We start from the raw sequence: 6849 nt of genomic DNA, 5'->3' as shown, positions 1-6849 counted from the left end.
TTAACTAGGAAAGAAATATCTGTGTTTCACTGGAAAAATCTATTGAGTTAGGAAAAAGGTCCACAGGTTAAGTATGTACCTTACTTAATCAAATAGACAACAAAAATAAAAGAAGAGAAAAATCTTGAAATATTGCAAATGTTAGAAGAAAAAGAACTAGAGTAATTCACTAAAGAAAAAACATAACCAAAAATACATTAAATTTCCCTCATAATCAAAAGAAGTTAATTTTAAAAATAAAAATATTTTTTTATGTATTTGATAGAATTATGAAAAAGAAAATAATTAAGATATAGCATTCTGGTAAACATACAGCAAAACAAGTGCCCATATAATCAAAGCTTTTGGAGAACAATTTATAAGGATCAATAGTCTTAAAAATATTCATGTTATTTGAACTAATCATTCAAATTTTTGAATCTATACTAAAAATATGATTCTAAATATGGAAATATTTAAATATTTTAAAAAGAAATCTATTTCTTAGTTATGTCCACCACAAGGGCCTGAAAGCAACCAAGTAGCAAGCAGCACATTTAGTGTCCACATCTTGGGTTCTAAACACACTTCTCTATTACAAGGATATTGGGCTTCAAAGAGAAATAAATTATTCCAGGACTGGAAAATGAAAAATATAAAATGAGCTGAAAATATCATGCCAGAAACTAAGGAAGTGCTCAAAAACTGATGTGAGCATGTCAAAAAGAGATAAAAGCCAATGGGACAATTTGATAATTAAAATAAATAATGATAGGAATGCATTATACTCATTAACATTTTGAAAAAGAATTCATGAATCTATACCAACAAAAGTAAAATAAAAGTGGGGGTAGAAAACGCTCTTTTCTACAGGAGAATGCCAACTAATAAATGTAGTTAGAAACAAAGTATAACCATTCGTTACTATCATAGGAATAACTAATTTAGGCTAGTTTCATGAAAGTATGCTAAAGTCACTGTGAGAAATTATTGGGCAATAGCATATTTGCAGTTTCAAAGTATCACTCTACAGATTACTTATTAATTACAGATAAAAAAGACATCTGTGTAGGTGGATAAGTAAACAGTGGTATAGTCACTCTGAGTTTATATTTATCTTTATAATTAATGAATGTAAAGAATATGCAATAAAGAAGGAAATATTTCTATATAATATTTGGAGAAAGAGCAGATTCTAAAATTTTATGTTATGTGTAGAAGATGGTAGAGTTAACAGACCTATTAAACCAAAAGGAAAGGAGGAGGGAGTGAAAGTGAGAAAGAGAGGAGGTGGAGAAGGAGATAAAGGAGAGGGAATAGGAGAGAGAGAGAGAGAGAGAGAGAGAGAGAGAGAGAGAGAGAGAGAGAGAGATTGAGAGATTGATTTTTTCCCCCTAGACTGAGAATCAGGCAACTGATATGGTCAGCATCTTTGGTTGAAACTAATGAATGTTACTGATAGTGCTGACCTCTAATTGGTCTTTTGTCAGGGGATAAACCTGTTTCTAGGTATATGTATATTCAATTATTAGAAATCAATTTGCTTTTTATTTTCTTCTCAGATATATTATAGTGTCTCCCCCTTATCCATGGTTTCACTTTCTGCAGTTTCAGTTACCCGCAGTCAACCACCATCCAAAAATATTAAATGGAAAATTCCAGAAATAAACAATTAATAAGTTTTAAATTCCATGCCATTCTGAGTAGCGTGATGAAATCTCATGCTGTCCCACCAGGAAGTGAATCGTCCCTTTGTTCAGCGTATCCATGTTGTATATGCTCTCTGCCTGTTAGTCACTTGGTAGCCTACTAGGTTATCAGATCGGTTGTCAGAAAGAGAGAGAGAGAGAGAGAGAGAGAGAGAGAGAGAGAGAGAGAGAGAGAGACTGACTATATTCACATAGCATTTATTACAGTATATTATTATAATTGTTCTATTTTATTACTGTTGTTCATCTCTTACTATGTCTAATTTGTAAATTAAACTTTATCTTAGGTATGCAAGTATAAGAAAAAACAGAATATGTAGGTGTCAGGCTTCCACTGGGGGTCTTAGGAAATATCCTCTACAGATATATTATTTTAATATCTATAGTGAGGTCACCTCTCTCATTCATGACATTGGTAGTTTTTTCTCTTTTTTCCCACTGATAAATCTGGCTGGAGCTTTATCAATATTATTGATCTTCTCAAAGAATCAGCATTTGGTTTCCTTGATTTGTATGTTTTCCTTGTTTTTTTTTTTTTTCTGTTTTCCATTTTACTGTTTTCTGATTTTATCTTTATTATTTCCTCTCTTATGCTTACTTGTTTTAATTTGCTCTTTTTTGTCATTTAATTTCTTAAGGCGGAAGCTAAATTTGTTAGTTTGGGATCTTTCTTCATCTGTAATATATGTTATATGAGGATAACAGGGGTATAAATTACAAAACAGAGTGCCCTTATTGATATAAATTTTAAGTATTGTCTTAGCATTTCACAAATTCTGATATGTTGTCTTTTCATTTTAATTCAATGCAAAATATTTTTAAATGTCCTTTTTGCTTCTCCTTTGATTCATGAGTTCTTTAGAAGTGTGTTATTTAGTTCATGAATATTTTGGGATTTCCAGAGACCCCACTATTATTTATTACCAATTTAATTTCCATACTACTAAGCAAGTCTGTGGATTGTCCCTTAACTCTCTGAAAGTGGCATCTTTGGGAGACAAATTCCTTATATAGTAACCCACCATTGGGGGAGGTGGAGCGGGGGCCAGCAAGATTGGAAGAGCTAATTCTTAAGAGTGGCTGCTCTGTACTCACTTGTTTTCAAGTTTGTCACCCCCACAGAAGTTTTTAGTGTACCAATATCAGGAATGAGAGAGGTGACATCACCACAAATATTAAAATAACAAGGGGAGGGGGGTGGCCGGATGGCTCAGTTGGTTAGAGCGCGGACTCTCAACAACAAAGTTGCTAGTTCAATTCCCACATGAGACAGTGTGCTGCGCCCCCTGAAACTAAGATTGAAAATGGCGACTGGACTTGGAGCTGAGCTGCGCCCTCCACAACTAGATTGAAGGACAATGACTTGGAGCTGATGGTCCCTGGAGAAACACACTGTTCCCCAATATTCCCCAATAGAAATAAAAATAAAATAAAATAACAAGGGGATATTTTGAAAAATATTTGCCAATAAATTAGACAACTTAGATGAAATGGGCAAATACCTTGAAAAACAAAACCAAAGCTCACTCCACAAAAAAATACATGATCTAATCCTGTTCACACCAGGCAGTCTGGGTTATTCTGATTTGTTTCACAGCAGTGGCAATGGGGCAAGTGATAGTCTTCTTTGCAATTTAAGAGCGCAAGTTAAAATCTCTCACCCCCTCCACCTATCCACCCTCTTTAAAACCAGCTACCCTAGATTGCCGCCTCTCCCTAATCCCCATAAATACACACACTAGATCTTAAGAGTCTTTACCCTCCTCTGTGGTGTATTGGATATTTTATGTTAATTTCTCAGACCCAGGCTTCTCCTTCTTCCCGGTGTGGGTTTTAGAAGATGGAACTGGCAACTCCTCAGTTCACTACCTTATAAGAGTATTACAGCCGTGTGGTATTCATCCACATAGACAACAAGTATTTATAGAATGCCGGTTATGTTCCACACACTGTTCAGCATGCTGAGGATGACAGAAACGAACAAAACAAACTGAAATCCCTGTCCGCGTGGGGCTTACACTAGTGATAGACTGAAAAATAAAGTAATAAACAAGTAAAATCTAGCGTATATCAGATGGTGCTAAGTGGTGTGGGAAACAGGAATGGGGTACTACTTAAAATAGGGCAGTTAAGAAAGACATCATCATTTAGCAGATGATAATGAGTAGAAGTCTGAGGCATTGATGGAGTGAGTCCCACACATATCTGAGGGCAGTTTTCCAAGCAAGAGGACTCGCAAGGGCAAGACTCTGAGCAGGAAATTAATTGGTAACTTGAAGAAGAGCAAGGAGGTCACTGTGCATGAGCAAGGAGACCCAGTGGACAAGGAGAAAGAGAAAAGGGCAAAAAGGTATCATCATGTAGGGTCATTGTACAGACTATGCATTTATTCTGAGTGACATGGGAAGTCACTCTAGGTTTTAGGTGAAATAGTGGCATAGTGTGTGTGTGTTATGTTAGCTCTGACTCCTGACGGCCCTGTGAATCTGTGTCCTGTCCTCAACAGCCCTCTCAGCTCCTGTAGACTCATACCTATGGCTTCTTTTATGCAGTCAATCCATCTCATATTTGATCTTCCTCTTTTCCTGTTGCCTTCTGTTTTTCCCAGCATTATTGTCTTTTTCAAAGAACCCTGCCTTATCATGATGTGCTAAAAGTAAGACAGCTTGAGTTTTGTCATTGTTGCCTCCACTGATATTTCAGGCTTAATTAGTTCTAGGACCCACTAGTTCTTTCTGGCCATCCAAGATGTCCGCTGAGCTTTTCTCCAGCATAGTGTTTTAAATGAATTCATTCTTTTTTTCCTGTCAGCTTTCTTTTCTGTCCAACTTTCGCATCAGCACATTGTAATTGGGAATATGAGGGTGTGGGTGATCTTAGCCTTGGTCTCTAATGACACACCTTTACTCTTGGTGATTTTTCCTAGTTCTTCCATTGCTGCCCTTCCAAGTCTCAACCTTCTCTTGATGTCTTGGCTGCAGACATAATGTACTTAGGTGTAAAAGATCACTTCAATTTGTATGCTGTGACTAGAGCTGTGGGTGGGGCAAGGAGACTAATTAGAAAGCTATTGAAATAATCATATGTGGTATGATTGTGGCTTGTACTACAGATATTGAGAAACAGTCAAATTCCGGATGGACTTTGAAAATAGAGTCAACAGGCTTTGTTTATAGATTGAATATAGGAGTGATATGGAAGAGAGGAACCATAGATGACTCTAAAGCTTCTGGCTTGAGAAACTAGAAGGATGGACAAGACAGAGAGAGAGAGACAAGTTTGGGACAGGGCAGAGCTCAGTTTGGAATGTGTAAAGTTTGAGTTATTTCTGCATTATCAACGTGGAAACGTCCAGAGAGAAGCTGACATATGAGCCTGGAAATTAAGGAAGAATCCAGGCTAGAAATATAAATATGTGTTGTCAACATCTAGCTGGTACTAATGCACTAAGCCAAGATGAGATCACCTAGGGAGCTAGTTTAGATTCAGGATAGGCTGCTCTGGGGACACTCCAACACTTATAGGTCGAAGAGTTGCAGAAAATGCAACAAAGAAAACTGAAGAGATGCAGCCAATAAGATTGGAAGAAATCCAAAAGCCACGTAAGAAAATGTTTCAAGGAAAAGGGAATGCTCTATTGTCAGATTCTACTGAGAAAAATCAGATAAGCTAAAGACTGAGAATTGACTACTAGATTTTGTAGCATGAAAGTCATTGGTACTTTGACTAGAGAAGCTTTCACCCTGAGATTTATTTATTGTTTGACTAACTTGTCTTTTCAAAGAAGTAGAAATGATCTCAAATCTCCAATGTATTATTGTATTTGTGTCAGTTTGTCCTTGTATTTCCAATCTTTTTTTTTTCTTTATATACCCCAGTGAAATGTCATTTGGCTTATAAATTTTCCTGACAGTCTTAACTGAACTCTTCTCTTAACAAAAAAAATTTATTTTTCCTCTATAATGTTTTCATATTAAATTCTACTTCATCTTACTGTGATCTCTAAGTCAATACTTTTCAGAATTACAACAAAATCAGACAAAGTCCATAGATGTTGCAACAGAAGTCAAAGAAAAATGTGAAGTACAAAGCAATTGATTTAGAACTGAAAGCTTATTTTATTATTCCAGAGCAACTGCTTTCTCCTACAGGAAAGGCCAAAGTGTGAATGTAATTTTTAAATTTCTATTCAAAGCTAATGCAATAAACAGCCTCCCTACTGTAGACTGATCTTTTGGTCACTTGCTGACCTTGCCCCTCTCAGTTCTGTCCTGTCCCTACTCCTTGGCTTCCACATCTCATGAGTTATCCTTCTAATAGGTGAACACTGATGGTTCTCTGTTTAGATATCATTTTGGTCCCGTTATCTATAATGTATTATCCAAACCCTTTAGAATAAAGCCAATGAGAATCTGACTCAATCCTACATAGCTTGCACATGATGCCTGATCTTCCGTATCTATAACCTTCCTACCCACCCTGTCGTCCCTAAAACCATTTATCATGTTTTGTCACAGGCTGATTTACTCTTTCATAAATTTGCTTTCTCTTGCACTTAAACTGATGAATACCCACTCATCTGCTAAGACTCTTCTTAAATGTTTGTCTCTTCAATCCAGTATGAAACTTTCCCTAGCCAGAGTTGGTCTCATCTACCCTTTTATTCTCTCAACAATTTGTCATCACATCTATTAGAGCCATAATCTTGTTCCATTGCTATTAGCTGCTTCCTTCTCTGCTTGAGCAACTGGAGGACAGTGACTGCACCCAGAACAGGAATTGGTATCCAGTAAGTGCCCAATAAATATTTGTGGAATAAAAAAATTAATTGATGAAAATATTAATTACTTTCGATCAAAACAACTACAGTAAACACTTATGTTTTTAAATGTCAGAATGGAGAACTGAACAAGAGAAAAAAAAGTAGATGTTAAATGGTGAGTAGCATCATTCCTAATGGCTCCTATAGAAACGTAATTTCTTTTCTCATCTCCAGCTTATCTGTAAGAATACTTAAGCGGTCATTTAATGAATAATGTGCTCTGGAGGCACCAAACTGCACTTCACTCATGAACATTTCTGTAGTTCACCAAGTAATCTAGACTTTAGTGTTGTAAATTCATCCTTGAATGGATTTAACCCCTACAATAACCAATGCTCA

This window comes from Rhinolophus sinicus, chromosome 1 (assembly GCF_057876585.1).
Source record: "Rhinolophus sinicus isolate RSI-liver-muscle chromosome 1, RSI-T2T, whole genome shotgun sequence".
In the NCBI taxonomy this organism is placed as follows: domain Eukaryota; kingdom Metazoa; phylum Chordata; class Mammalia; order Chiroptera; family Rhinolophidae; genus Rhinolophus; species Rhinolophus sinicus.
Note: the sequence above shows the minus strand (reverse complement) of the source record.